This window comes from Daucus carota, chromosome 3 (genome assembly GCF_001625215.2).
Source record: "Daucus carota subsp. sativus chromosome 3, DH1 v3.0, whole genome shotgun sequence".
Taxonomy (NCBI): Eukaryota; Viridiplantae; Streptophyta; class Magnoliopsida; order Apiales; family Apiaceae; genus Daucus; species Daucus carota.
The window spans coordinates 10,827,249-10,841,020 of record NC_030383.2 but is presented as its reverse complement, the minus strand read 5'-3'; the positions used below and the strand labels follow the sequence as shown (position 1 = coordinate 10,841,020).

Here is a 13,772-nt window from a genome sequence, read left to right as displayed (position 1 = left end):
AGGAGTGCGATTATATTCAATTGAGATTTTAAAAGATTATATTCAATTGATATTTTTTTTTTCATTTATGAGATTCAGGAGTATTCAATTCTGATTTAGGAAAATGTATCGAATTCTTAGGTATTCAATTAGGTTTCTAAATTATGTTAAAAACAGTTGATATTTAATCGGGATTTTAAAAGTATGCTTAGAAAGATGATGGTATTCAATTGAGATTATTTAAAATATATTAAAATCGGACAGTATTCAAATGTCGATGGATTTTTTTTTTTTTGACTTTATAAAAATTATGATAGTAGTATACCATAATCTTAGTCGGTTAAAATGTTAAATAGTATATTATATACGTGCAAAATTGTTTAAGAGAGTATATTCAATTGAGATTTTAAAAGTTTTTTTTTCATTTATGAGATCCAGAATATTCAACTCGGATTTAAAATGTATCAGAATCTTGAATACTCAATTATGATTTTAAATTATGCTAAAAAATCAGTTGGTATTCGATCATGATTTCATAAGATTGTTCAATGTATTTCAAGATTTTTCAAATCCGACCGAAATCCATGAGATTTTAAAATATTGTACAGTATTGGATTGGATTTAAAAGATTTTTTTTCATTTATGAAATCCAAAGGTATTCGATTGGGATTGTTTGAAATCCATTAAAATATTGAGATATTCAATTGAGATTTAAAATTATGATACAAAATTTGATGATATTCAGTTCGGATTTCAAATTAAAATCGTTCAAAATCTGATAGTATTCAAATACTGATGGATTTTTTCAAATTTAATTTTCAAATTTATTGGGAGATGCACCTATAGTCGCGGTGGCTTCTCTGGAATATTTCCAGACTCTAGTTTGGACGCATACAAGTTGACGTTACATGCCGGTTTGCCAACTACGATATTGAGGTGTGATATGCAACTAACAAGTGATAAAGTCGGGATCTGTTTTTCGGAACTTATACTTGACAGTGGTTCCGACATTTCGCGCCTGTTCAGCAAAAGCAAGAAATCCTATCTCGTGAATGGTGTTAACTGTTAATAGGACATAATAGTTTTCGGTGGATTTCACCCTAGATGATCTCAGAAATACATCCTGTAAGTCAGGTTTTACTTACTGTATAAATCCTATGATTGGTGCTTGAACTGAGTTCACAAGATATTTATGAAAATGATTATAATAAATTTCTTAAATGATAAAGTTCCTTTGAAATTGTAAACTGGACAGAAACCCAGGGAAATTTCTATCGGCCATCACAATCCAATCAAAACCTTTTTCAAGTTGTTACTGTTAGTGATATGGTTAGGCAGTTAAAGCCACCGAGATTATGGTTAAATATTCAGGTGATCATTGTTTGCTTGTCATTTTTTGATAAATTTATTCCTGATTTTATATTATAATTAGTTTTGATCAATCATCTGCTGATCAAACCATATATTGGATTTGTTATTCCTTTGCAGCATGATGCTTTTTACGACTAGCACAATTTGAGCATGAGAAGCTTTGTAATTTCTGCCTCTCAAAGTGTTATTGTGAATTATATTTCATCGCCAGACGTTAATTTCTTGAGAAGTATTTTTACACAATTCAAGGCAAGCCCAACAAAACTTATTTTTCAATTCGGAGGACAGAATGACACAGAGCCTTCAACAAACCAAACCTATGCTTCTCTCTTGAAGAATTTAACGTTCATCAAAACATTTTCTTATGGAATATTAGTGTAAAAGACTTACATATGGCCTTTAGATAAGGATCTATATATGGAGACTCATACCTCAGCTGTCCTGGATGCTCATAAAGAGGGACTCGAAATTTATGCGTCTGATTTATTGAAATGAGCCTTTTGCTTATGAATACGACTATTATCCTGTAGTTGAGTATCTGAATTTCATTGAAAATGACAACTTTTCCGTGGATGGCGTGCTTTCAGATTTCCGTATAACTCCGTCAGAGGTCATAGGTAACTCCTTATATTAGTTTGTTTACATGTTTTATCTAGTCTAAAAATACTTTAGCTCACTAGAATCTAGATTCTGGAGGGAACATGTTATTGTTTCAAAATCCGTTACTTTCTCGGTAGGACGTGGGGCACAAAGGATCTGTGTTATTCATCATCCTACTTGATGCAGTTGTAGTACTTGTCAAAGTAATGATAGTAAGGTTACTTATGCTAAATAATTTTGAAGTTGCAAAGTGCGTCTCTTATGTGGGCAAAAATCTCAATGGACCTGGTATGCTGTTAATACATGATGTTTTATTAATAGCCTCTTCTTCATTTCTTAAAACTATCGACCTGCCTTGCAGCAACCCCTCTTGTAATTTCACATGAAGGAGCAAGCGGCCATTATCCTAGTTGCAGTGATTTGTCTTATAAACAAGTTGTATTAGATGGTGTTGAACATTCTTGATTGTCCTGTTCAGATGACCAAGGATGGAAAACCATTATGTCTAGGCTCTATAGACCTCATAAAAAAAACCACGGTTGCTCAAAGGTTCAGTAGCCTAGAAAAAAATTATTTCTGAACTTGATGGTAATGGAATAATCTCCTTCGGCCTCAACTGGAGTGATATACAAAATCTGAAACGTAAGTTGAACATTTGTTTTTTCATACTTAGGCAGTATGCTGGTGATCTGGAATTTGTTAATAAACACACTTGGAACTCTTAGTATATATTATATTTGCGGCTTTTTAACTTTATGTTAATGAATAAGAATATCTGACACACTGATATATCGTTAATGTGCGAAGATTGTGCGAAGAACGTGCGAAGCACGTCTGAAACCTGTGCGAAACACATGCGAAACATGTGCGACTATATAATTGAAATTTTATTTCTCATAATTGATGCGTGCAAACATGACTGAAGTCGGTGAAGAGAAGCGCCCCGGAACTTTGATATACAAACTGATTGTCCTCCAATGTAGTGTTCTTTGAAGTGATATGATTGATATGTAACTGCCAATTGATTAGAGAGATATATGCGAGATAAATACAAACTAAAAATAAACTACAAACTAATCTCAGCCATTAGATCAATCTAATCTAATGGCCCCCTAAAATTCACCACACACAAGAAAATTGCGCCCTCCCACACATGATTACATATAATCCCTTTATTCTTAATTTGAATTTTCCGTTAATCGGTGAACTTTTTTTGAAACCGACTTCATTGAATTTTTCTTCATCTCCCAACGATCGAATTCCATACTATATGTGCTATTTCGATGTGATTTAGAGAATTTTTTTATTTCGGTTTTTAGAGTTTAATTAGTTTAGGAAGGTTTTGTAGTGGAGTATGACAACATATATATATATATATATATATATATATATATATATATATATATATATATATATATATATAATGTTATTCTGAAATCTATAATATTTCATATTAATAATTTGGATGAGCTTGAATGTTAGATTTCATATATTAAGTTTAATTGATGTTTAACTATGAAATTATTATCTTAACAAATCGTTTTTTATGGAAAAATTAAACTTCAATTTTTCAAAAATAATATTGGACAACATAACAACTACCCTTTTTAACTAAAAGACATCATCTTTTTCAGATTCGTAACTAAAAAACCTATTTTTTAAAAATAACACATGCGACATACATATAAAAAAGATAATATTATTATATATTATTATTAATATACAACCGATGATATGTTTAAACTAAATACATTAATGTTATTTATAATTACTTCATGTTATCACTTTAAGAATAATATCATAAATCTATAATCGTATATATGCCAAACGGATATTTTATTTCATGCTTTATTCTACGTTTTATTGGATGTAATGGTAGAAATTAGAGATAGGAACTGATCGGTTGACTTACAAATTCAAGATTTGTCAAATATTTTTTCATAAATTAAATTTTTTTTAATTAAATTAATGCATGATTGATAAATATTTTTTAAAAATTAATCAAAATATTTTTAATAAACGAGAATATTTAGAACAGTGTTGGACCAGCTCAAACACTAATCTTTCTCAAGTTTTAGCATCATTTAATTAATTTGTCTTCACTGAGAACTATGAGTACTCTCATTCGATGTTTTTTTACAGTTTTCATTGAATTTTTCCTATATTTTTTGGACAAGGTTCAGTTAAAAAGTTTTAAAGTATTTTTATCATCGTTAAGTAATAAAATATTCTTTGCATTTTCATTTATGAAGTTTTAAAGTTGGTTAAATTTATCAGAACAAACATCAATATAGCAATCGAGAAAATATATTTTAATAACTTTGATTTATTAAATTGAGGGGAACTTTTATTTTTTGGGTAACATGTACGTCAAATTTTAAAGTAAATAAAAATAATTAAAGCTCGCATAAGATTATATGTTTGTTTTTTTGAAACATAAGATTATATGTTACATGTGTTCAAAAAATTCTAGTTAACTAGCATTATAACCAAGTATGTAGTGTCAAACTGTTTTCTATTTTCATTATTATTTTGATTTTCTCAATTCATAATAAAAATTAATTTCTGAAGATACATTTTTGAAAACTGCTTCTAGAACTGGGATTAGAGAAAATATCAATTTTCAAAGCTATTTTATCATATTCAAAATAAATATAATATTTTTGTTATAATATCAAATCTATTACGTCTTCACATCCAGACTGACCCACTGAACGATAATGCTTGTATGTCTGTGTTACTCTCTCCGTCGGCTGATATTATACCTGCGGGCACGTATTTTAATGCTCTGAAAAGTATATAGCTGTATAGTTTATTTTTAAATTTTTTTTCCTAAATTAAAATTTGCATTTTAAATTTTTATTAAAAAAAAATCTTAAAATTAAGTCATGAAACTATATTTTATAAAAAAATTGAAATGCGTCGAGCAGTTGAAAAAACAAGTATGAAATTAAATGGAATAGGGCTTCAAACTCCGCCCCGTCTCCCGGGGCCCTTGTTGGGCCCTGGCCCATAAAAGGACAGCCCACTAAGATATACAGCCCACGAGAGGAAGCCCAAGACAGGAGCACACGGAAAGCACGTGAGGGAAAGTAGTATAAAAGCAGGGATAGAAACACAGAACAGAGGAGGCCATTCGAGAAATATAATACACATATACACTTATACACTTTGTAATGAAGAGGACCTGATCTGTTCCAGCATTTGGCGCTAGAAGGAGGGGAGAATCTGCCATGGCGGAGGAAGTAAATGAGTCAAATCGAGTTCCAAAAACACGTGAGGTGCTCGTGAATGAGGAAAGGAAAGCTAGAATACACAAATTCGGACCTAAAAAATTGTTCGGAAATGAAGGTGGAGGTGAATCTCGTGGCGGTCCGGCGCTTTCAGATCCAACTGGTGGACGTGGTAAGCGGTACCGCCGTGCGCGTACTTTGGTGGAGACACCGCGGGGCAAAAGGGTGTTGTCCAGTGACGCGAGGTTGCACTTGGAGAAACTTAAAGCTAAAAGGCAAGCGATTGAAAACAGGGAGCAGTTGAATCGTGAGGCGGCTAAGAATGAATTGGAGGCTCTTGACCGCGAACGGAAATGGATCGAGTTTCAGGCGAGACAGCGGTTTGAGGCTGAGAAGTGGGAGGAGGAGTTTACGAGAAAGAGGGATGAAAATATTGCCTCATCCGAGTACCAAACGGCAGATTATGATTATGACTATGAACCCTCCACAAAGAGCACAGCATATAGCGAACGCTCTAAGAAGGAGGATTCAGTAGGCTCACATAGCTCACGAAGGCGGAAAAAGATAGAGGATGAGGAATTGAAAGAGGATGGTTCAAGCAAAAAGGAGTCTGCAGAAATGGTGAAGCTGAGAGCCGAAATGGCGGCCCTCAGAGAGTTGGTGAAGTCTCAGGCTGGTGGAGTAGAGGCTGCGGCCATCAGCCCGTTATTAGAGGATATCGAGAATGCAAAAGTAGATATGAACTTAAAGATACCCTCGATAGAGCTGTTTGATGGGACTACTGATCCGTTGGATTTTCTCAACATGTTTGATGGACGGATGAGTTTCTTTAGACATGAAGAAATTTCGAGATGCCGCTTCTTTTGCACATGCCTCAAAGGCACAGCACTGGAATGGTTCAACAACTTGCCCCCACGTTCCATAGATTCATGGCAAGCACTGAAAACGAAATTTCGAACACGGTTCTCAAGTAATAGGAAGGGAGGAAAGATCACAGCTTCACTAATGACAATACGCCAAAGGTCCACAGAGAGTTTGAGGGATTTCTTGGGAAGATTCCGAGCGGAAGTAGCAGTTATCCCTAATCTCATTGATGAGCTTGCAATCAACTATTTAGCGGCAGGAGTGGACAAGGCTCGCCATGGTCCCATATTAGAGGAGTTCTTTGAAAAAAATCCAAGAACCTTGCAGGCGGCTATAGAAATATTTGAGCATAGGTTGAATCTAAAGGAGGCAGTGGGGAGTATACAAGCTACTTCACCACCTACAAGAAGATGGGAAAGAGCACCACTTCTGTCAAACAAATGGGAACTTAAGCGCACTGAGGCAAAGCAGGGTCTGGGAAACGAGAGCGTGGAGGCTAATAGCTCCCACGCCTCACTGGCACAAGCCAACGCCTCACAGCCACAATCAAGGTCATGGCCTCCTCGGCCACCAAGAGAGGAAAGAGAATTTTCTAAACTAAACGTGGAGCCCTCTGCAATATTACCATTGCTAAGAAATGAACCAGACTTTAGAGTCCCGAGGCCGTTGAACCCGAATCGACCCCCAAGCTCAAGATATTGTGAGTACCATGAGGACACAGGACATTTAACTGATAGATGTTTCCAGTTGCGACATTTAATCGAAGATAAGATTCAAAAGGGACAGCTAACACAATTTTTGGCAAGCAATGGCGGTTCAACAGGTGCTGACAAGGAAAGGGTGATTGATGTTATTTCTGGTGGGATCCACTTAGAGGATGAGTTCAACAGGGGGAATTCAGTATATCACTTGGATAATAAGAGGCCCAGACGCAACCCGTCGCCGATAATTTCTTTCTCAGACGCAGATTACGTGGATGGCGTGGTGCCAGGGCACGTGGATGCATTAGTAATCACCACTAAGGTAGGAACCAATGTGGTAAAAAAGATCCTTATTGATAATGGTAGCTCTGTGGACATTTTGTATCAGAATGCTTACGCAAGGATGGATCTCGGAGACCGTAAAATGACTGTAGCTAAGGGGTCTCCACTCTACGGCTTCACAGGGAATGAGGTACGGGTCATTGGTGTGATTGACCTTCCAGTACTATTTGGGTCACCACCTCACCAGGTCTGGCAGATGACGAAATTTCATGTGATCAACGCATCATGCAGTTACAATGCTATTTTAGGACGAACGACCTTGTCTGCTTTACGGGCCGTCACGTCAATCCCTCATCTTAAGATGAAATTTCCAACTGAATATGGAGTAGGGGAGGTTAAGGGAGACCCGCAATCATCTAAGCAATGTTACTATTACAATGTGATTCCTAAAAGAAAGTCACGAGGATCATGGGAGACGGTAGTAAATCAGGTGGGTGTTGAGCCGATGCCAGAGGCACCGGCCCAAGACAGAAAATCAGTTTGTGAGCCGATTGGTGAAATAGAGGAAGTGGTGATCAACCCAGAGAACTCAGAACACAAGGTAAAGATTGGAAGGAATCTGCCAGAAGAGGTCAAGAAGAACCTGGTGTTAATCCTGCAGGAGTTTGCAGATTTATTTGCATGGAGTGCACAAGACATGCCGGGGATTCCAGAGTCAGTTGCACTGCACAGACTCAACATAAAGGAGGGCGTGAAGCCTGTGAAGCAAAAGAAGCGTGTGTTTTCATCAGAAAAACAACAAGCTATTGATGCGGAATTGGATAAGCTGTTAGCAGCAGGTTTTATTCGAGAGGTCCAGTACCCCAAGTGGATCTCCAATGTGGTTTTGGTTAAAAAGAGCAACGGTAAATGGAGAATGTGCACTGATTATACGGACCTCAACAGGGCATGCCCTAAGGATTTCTACCCATTACCAAATATCGATCAGTTAATTGATTCCACAGCAGGAAATGAGTTACTTACTTTCATGGACGCCTTCTCGGGTTATAATCAGATTAAGATGGCTCCGGAGGATCAGGATGACACGGCGTTCATTACTCACAGGGGGGTCTTTGCGTATACCGTTGTGCCGTTTGGGCTATTAAATGCAGGTGCCACTTTTCAGCACACGATGGACAACATATTCGCCCCGCAAATAGGGCGAAACATGCAGATTTATGTGGATGATATGATTGTTAAATCAAAACATGCAAGCAACCATACATCTGATCTGCGGGAAACATTTGGGCGTTTGAGGGAAAATTTTGTGCGATTAAACCCCGCTAAATGTTCCTTTGGTTTAGAAGGAGGCAAATTCTTGGGGTTCTTGTTGACGCAAAGAGGCATTGAGGCAGACCCAGGACAAATTTCAGCTATCCAATCAATGCCTACACCTCGATCTTTGAAGGATTTGCAGGTGTTAATGGGGTGCATAGTGGCTCTCAGGCGCTTCATACCTCAATCTGCCAAGAAAAGTCTTCCATTATATGAGGCTCTAAAGCAAGCGGCAAAGTCTAGTTCTTTTGAATGGAGTAAGGCCTGTGAAGATAGCTTCAGGGAGATAAAGAACTTCCTCACCAGTCCTCCAATACTGGTCAAAGCAGAGCCTTGTGAACCTCTAAAAGTTTATTTATCTGCTTCAGATGGCACTGTTGCAGCAGTACTTGTCAAGGATGTGGGAACTGAACAAAAGGCAGTATACTATATTAGTCATTTGCTGAAGGACGCTGAGTTGAGGTACTCAAAAATCGAAAAAGTAATATTCGCTTTGGTAATTGCCAGCAGGAAGTTGAGGCAATACTTCCAAGGGAGGCAGATCCTAGTAATGACAAATCAGCCGTTACGAAGGATTCTACATCGACCAGACATGACTGGCCGATTAGCAGCATGGACAATTGAATTAAGCCAATTCAACATCGATTATCTGCCTCGAAGCTCCACCAGGTCACAGGCCTTGGCGGACTTCACAGCTGAATGCAATTTCGGCCAAATGGTTAAAGATGTCACAGCCTCACCAGGGGACAAGCATGTGTGGACCTTGTTTACAGATGGGTCTTCAACGGTTACATCAGGGGGTGCAGGGATAATACTGACCAGCCCGGAGGGGTTTAAAGTCCAGCAAGCTATCAAGTTCAAATTCTGCGCCACCAATAATGAGGCAGAATACGAGGCTTTGTTGGCAGGCATCAAGTTAGCTCAACACTTAGAGGTTCACCACATCAACATATTTAGTGACTCTCAGCTAGTGGTAAAGCAAATTATGGGGGAGTTCAAAACAATAAATGACAGAATGTCGGCATACAAGGATGCGGCTTTAAAAATTTTAGAAGCATTCGATTCTTGGACCTTGGACAATATAGGTCGATCTGTGAACCATTGGGCCGACGCGTTATCTAAGCTTGCCACGTCAAGTTACTCAAAGGTCACAGATCCAGTTTACATTAAGGAGTTGGACCAACCATCTATTAAGGAGGAAAAAATATGCGTTATAGAGGCATTTGAGGACTGGAGAACCCCAATACAGCAGTACATACAAGGCACCCTGGAAGAAACGGACAAGAATAAGGCGCGAAAAATTGCTTTCAAAGCTAGCAACTATTGCCTCATCGGGAATCAACTATATCGAAGGAGTCTATTGGAGCCGTTACTGAAATGTGTTGGTGAAGAGGAAGCAAAAATAGCAATGACTGAAATTCATTCTGGGATATGCGGAGAACATCTAGCGGGGAAAAACATGGCCTTAAAAATGATGCGACATGGAATATTTTGGCCAACCATGAGAAAGGATTGTGAAGAATACGCTAAAAAGTGTGAACCATGTCAGTTGTTTGGGGCCGTGAACCATCGACCCTCGGTGGCATTTAGTCCATCTTTGACCCCATGCCCATTCTATATGTGGGGGATGGACTTGGTGGGTCCATTACCCAAAAGTTCGGGCCAAAAGCAATTCATTATTGTTGCAGTCGATTACTATACTAAATGGGCGGAAGCCAAAGCCTTGGCTAGGATCCGGGAGAAAGAGGTCATTCAGTTCTTTATGGAGTATGTTGTATTCAGGTTTGGGGTACCTCGGGTGGTTGTTACAGATAATGGGTCTCAGTTCGTAGGCAAAGAGGTTGAGGACGCGTTGAGCCAACTAAAGGTCAAACACCTCAAAGCCTCGGTAGCATATCCGCAGGCTAATGGGCAAGTGGAAATAACCAACAAAACAATCCTTCAGGGATTAAAAAAGAGATTCCTGGAAGTGGGTAGCAATTGGGTGGATGAGCTACCTAATGTTCATTGGGGTTATCGAACTACACCAAAAACAGCAACGGGGGAAACACCATTTAGGATGGCATATGGGACAGAGGCGGTATTGCCAGTTGAGATAAGTATGGGGTCACCAAGGGTGGAGATGTTTACACCAGAGTCATCAGAAGAGGGCCTACGCCTCAACACAGATTTAGTAGAAGAATTAAGGGATGCCACGCGCTACAAGGTGGATAAATATCAACAAAAAGTGGCTACTTATTACAATTCCAAAGTGAAGATGAGGCAGTTTCAGGTGAATGAATTGGTACTAAGAGAAGCAAGCGCTTCAATGCCTGCCAAGACTGGCAAGATGTCTGCCCCCTGGGAGGGTCCTTACAAAGTTGTTCAAATTGTAAGGCCGGGTACATATCGCCTAGCTAACCTCAATGGGTCACCGGTTCCCAACACTTGGAACGCGGTGCACCTCAAGAAGTACTTTCAGTAAGCCCAAAATGCAGAAGTGAGAAATTAGTTTTTGGGAAAAGCAGCAGGACATTATGTTGAAAAATAGTCTGCAAGTCTTTTGATTCATCCAGGATATTTTGTAATTCAAGCTTAAAATATTTTGACTCAACCATGGCGGTTTAGCCAATTTACTACCAAAAGAGTTTGGGACAACAGATCACATCTTATTAAGTATTTACCAGCGTTTCATATTTATTCTACTACGACACATACATTAAAATCTCCGTTATCTATTGCAATTTATTAAGACGATCAAAATAAAGCTACACGATGAACCATTTATAAAGCACGAAAATGGAAGGCGGGAACTAAGGAATCTAGTTCAATTACTCTCTCTCATCAAGGAACAGAAAAAGATCTCACAGAAGTTTCTACTATCAATACATCTTTTTACCACCAACTTCATTTATAAAGAAAAGGGGGTATAGCAACAATTTCGTTAACAGAGATGATTAGAGATACGCTTCATTGGTTCAACGCCAGTCTTTTAATTACGCACAAAATTTATTACACGACACAAATTCTTTTTATGATAACTACTTCCGTTCTTTTAAATTACGACAAAAGTTATTATGTTTGACAATTTTCAAAAACTCTTATTCCGATATAGCAGATTCATTTTTAGACAAAAGATATGATCATAGATACTGGCATACAAGATAAAAACAAGCGAAAGGTTCAGAAAATACGTTCACATAATTCGGTCCACAAAACTGACCGGAACAAGCATCAAAAGCGCTAAGCAGCGTCAACATTCCACAAGGTCCAAAACAGAAAGGCAGAATAAAAAGTCTTCAAATCCTTAATACATTATAAAAGGGGCATTCCCCAGTAAAATAAGCAAGGTAAAGAAATCAAGCACCGGAGGCAGGGGGTCGAGTTGAAGAACCAGCTTCATCACGAAGACGGGCAAGATCTTCACAATGCCTCTGGAAGGTATGTTCGGTCATGTCATAACCTGCCTTGGTAGCTCGATCGCGGCAAAGAGAAAATCCATCCTCCAGGGCCTTAACGACTTCAGAATTACTCTTGTCAAGCGCCTCACGAGCGTCAGAAAGCTCTCCTTCCAAATTCTTCTTCTCCTCCAACAAATCCACAAGGGTGGTGGCATGATCGGTCTTCATCTTAGCAATGGTAGCATTCAAACCAGACTCCATGGATTGATAAGAAACAATCAGTGCATTCAAAGATTTTTTATCAGTTGACAAGTCTTTCACCTGCTTCTTAATAGCCTCAATCTCATCCAGAAGCTCACGCTCTCTACCCTTCATTTCAACAACCTGATTATCAACAAGAGACTTTTGTTCTTTAAGCACACCAATTTCGCGCTGCAAACGGTCCTTCGCACTCTCATTAGCACAGGAAGGAGTCAAAGACAGCAGAACTCCAAAGTCAGCAACAAGCTGAAGAGAAATACACCAAAACAAGGTCAAGAGTTAAAACGTAAAGCGCATATTCAAACACGAAAGGCAGCAAACATAGTGGCAAATATTTTTTACGTACTTGATCAAGATGACCCTTAGCAGTAGCCATAGCCTGGGGAAAAGACCCAGTCACAGGAGCTTTAGAAGGTTGGGTGGCGCCAACAGCTTTAGAGCTGGAATGGCTCTTGGATTTTTTGCGATGCGAGTGGGAAGAGCCATCAGTGTTCTTGCGATGGCGCTTACGCTCCTTTTCCGTAGAAAGATCAACAACCTCATTCTTGGGGGGGTTAACAGAAGAATCAGGCTCCACATCCAAAGTTTTCGGGGTTACAACAGTAGGCTGGGAGGTTCCTTCGTCCCCCTTGTCACCGGCGGATTCAGGAGCTCGAGCCACAAGTGATGTAGCGCCCCTTTGAGCTAACAACGCCATGATGGACTCGCTAATCATCTTGGGGGATTTCTTAATCAAAGCGCGCAAGGGCGCCCCTGCCACTGCGAAGTAAAAGACAAATTATCGGGATTAGAAACTAATAACAGAAGAAAACACAAGATACAGACAAGATATCTTACAACATCGTTTAATCAAAAAATCATCATTAGAAAAAAGTTCAGAGTCATATTTCTCTTTAGTGCCGTGAAAGCGGTTTAGATCCGCCTCAGGTAAGGAAGGCAAGTGATTCAAAGCATGTAACCAAACTTTAGAAACATCGCCCCAAGGCCTCACGGAACCTAACTCACGACCTGCGAAATACATCCATTTAACTTGATAGCCAGTATTAGAGGGCTTCACAAAAACTAGGCGGGTACGCCGAGGCTTTTTATCTAGATACAACTGCCCTCCGGTGATTTTTACCCGGAAAATAGACATTACCAAGTCAACAGTGGGTATTTCCTTAAGATCATGACTCCGAGCAGCCACCCCTGCAAGTTGGTTAAATTTATCAGAACAAACATCAATATAGCAATCGAGAAAATATATTTTAATAACTTTGATTTATTAAATTGAGGGGAACTTTTATTTTTTGGGTAACATGTACGTCAAATTTTAAAGTAAATAAAAATAATTAAAGCTCGCATAAGATTATATGTTTGTTTTTTTGAAACATAAGATTATATGTTACATGTGTTCAAAAAATTCTAGTTAACTAGCATTATAACCAAGTATGTAGTGTCAAACTGTTTTCTATTTTCATTATTATTTTGATTTTCTCAATTTATAATAAAAATTAATTTCTGAAGATACATTTTTGAAAACTGCTTCTAGAACTGGGATTAGAGAAAATATCAATTTTCAAAGCTATTTTATCATATTCAAAATAAATATAATATTTTTGTTATAATATCAAATCTATTACGTCTTCACATCCAGACTGACCCACTGAACGATAATGCTTGTATGTCTGTGTTACTCTCTCCGTCGGCTGATATTATACCCGCGGGCACGTATTTTAATGCTCTGAAAAGTATATAGCTGTATAGTTTATTTTTAAATATTTTTTTCCTAAATTAAAATTTGCATA

At 38.2% G+C, this 13,772-nt stretch overlaps 1 pseudogene; it reads left to right on the top strand.

Annotated features, from left to right (window-relative positions):
* The first annotated feature begins 103 nt into the window (after positions 1 to 103).
* Positions 104 to 2,675, top strand: LOC108212216 (glycerophosphodiester phosphodiesterase GDPDL3-like; annotated as a pseudogene).
* The last annotated feature ends 11,097 nt before the right edge of the window (positions 2,676 to 13,772 follow it).